This window comes from Schistocerca piceifrons, unplaced genomic scaffold (genome assembly GCF_021461385.2).
Source record: "Schistocerca piceifrons isolate TAMUIC-IGC-003096 unplaced genomic scaffold, iqSchPice1.1 HiC_scaffold_1365, whole genome shotgun sequence".
Lineage (NCBI taxonomy): Eukaryota > Metazoa > Arthropoda > Insecta > Orthoptera > Acrididae > Schistocerca > Schistocerca piceifrons.
The window spans coordinates 80,001-82,500 of NW_025727197.1; positions in this window are offsets into that span (position 1 = coordinate 80,001).

Below are 2,500 nucleotides of genomic sequence, written 5' to 3' on the forward strand. Positions count from 1 at the left end.
CATTCTGCAAACAGGAGGAGGCTGAGCTCCCCTGCACAATACACCTCGAAACCCTCTCAGGTCCCGGCGGCGCGCAGCGCCGTCCCAAGTACTTGGTCGGGTTCGAGAGAGGCGCAATCGCCCGGAGTTAGGCGAGTAGACGCTTTCGGTGCGACCACCCGTGCTCCCAACTGAGCTTGCCGCTGCCGACAGAGGCCCGGGAGCGTGCTGTCGTGGCATTGCCGGCGGGAGACAACACGCGCCACCTACGGTGACCGGCAGCTCCAACGCCAGCGCCACAGAAGGACAAAAGCCCCACTTGGGTGCCGAAGCGAACTCTCCCAGCACAGCGCACGCGCCAACACATCCGCACAGCTGCGATACAAACCACCAGCGAGAACCGCTGGGGCGACCGAGCAGCAGACGGCGTCGCGGCGCCGAGCGCCGGGCGGCGGCGCATCCTCAACGCACACAGTCCTCAATCGGACCAGCACACTGAAGATGTCCACCGCGCTTCGCACCGGGCCCGCGAGGACCTACTTTGGCCGCACGGCGCCGCGCGCAGGGTGCGCCGGCGCGCAGCTGCGACGCCTGCCGCGTCCGTCGGCCGGCGCGCCTGCCACTGGCCGCCCCCACCAGCCGGCTGTAGCGCGTGCGCCCACGCACCGCGCGGCCAGCACGCCGGGAGGCGCCCCCTCACCGGCCGGGGACGGTCCCACCCAGCCACCGCCGCGTATCGCTTCACACCCAGATGCCGTTCAGTTTCGTCGGCATGGTGGGTATCGCTGGAACAACCGGTTAGTACCTCAACCTATCGTCGCCATCACCGATTCACCCCTAGCGAGAACAACCGCACCACAACAGGTTACCATTTGTTCATTTGCGTAACTTCACCAGAAAACGCAGGCGTCCATCGCCATTTGCAACTTCAACGATTATTGCATGCCTGTGTCAGGTGTCACGCCACACTACGTCTGCCCACATACACGCAACAAAATGTGCACGCCTAGACAATACGTGGAAGGTGGCCCCCGTACGTATGCGATGTCCATTGCTCGAACGACTGTCAACCGGCCTCTGTAGCATGTCGCAGATATGGAACGCGGTGCACCATGCCATCACGGTGTGTGAGGAGAGACGACTAGGTCCGAATACATCAACAGACAGCTCATGCTGATCGCCATCCACGGCGTCCGTTCCTCCCACACGTCTCTATGGCGTACCACACTGCAATCCAGCTCTCATAGGGAGACGACACGTAGCTGCGTGCACAATATTTGCACTGTATGGTCCGCCGTTTTTGGGCGCAGTCGTTGTGCGGTCACACATGTGCCACGATGTATCATTCAGTACATAAGGACGAATGTGCAGTACAGATTGTGGTTCACGCGTACGACATCAGCGGACAGTTGACACAGGCCGCACCACAACGTAGCCTGAGTACGTCGCATGCGAAGGGCATTGAACATGCAAACTTCTCACCAACCAGCTTGCGAAGGCAGGGGGCAAGGTGGGGACGTGGGGAGGGGCGGCATGTACGTCCTGCTGCCATCCACATTACAGTGTACAGCAGGAGCATGTGGAAAGTGAGCAAGACTTGCAAGGTGTTTAACATGAAGCGATACACAGGGGTGCGGGCAGTGCGAGTAGCGAACTATATTGCGAGGGTTGCGGGTGGGCAACACTACAGTAATTGAACGAGTCGTATAACAATTACAGAGCAGGTTTAGGCGACAACGTGGGTTACGTTAAGGCGACAACATGGGTTAGGTTAAGGCACAACATGGGTTAGGTTAAGGCACAACATGGGTTAGGTTAAGGCACAACATGGGTTAGGTTAAGGCACAACATGGGTTAGGTTAAGGCACAACATGGGTTAGGTTAAGGCACAACATGGGTTAGGTTAAGGCACAACATGGGTTAGGTTAAGGCACAACATGGGTTAGGTTGAGGCACAACATGGGTTAGGTTAAGGCACAACATGTTAGGTTGAGGCACAACATGGGTTAGGTTGAGGCACAACATGGGTTAGGTTGAGGCACAACATGGGTTAGGTTAAGGTACAACATGGGTTAGGTTAAGGTACAACATGGGTTAGGTTAAGGTACAACATGGGTTAGGTTAAGGTACAACATGGGTTAGGTTAAGGTACAACATGGGTTAGGTTAAGGTACAACATAGGTTAGGTTAAGGTACAACATAGGTTAGGTTAAGGTACAACATAGGTTAGGTTAAGGTACAACATAGGTTAGGTTAAGGTACAACATAGGTTAGGTTAAGGTACAACATAGGTTAGGTTAAGGTACAACATAGGTTAGGTTAAGGTACAACATAGGTTAGGTTAGGTTAGGTTAGGTTACACGTTGTTGTACGGAAAGGTGTAGGGGGGGGGGGGGGGCGGGGGCGGCAGGTTCGTTGATAGTGATTATAGTAAGTGAATGCTTGTGACATGATCAGATTTGTCACGTCAGGATGCACCTTTGGCTTATTAGAGGCGGCGCTCCAATTCTATGCTTGTGTG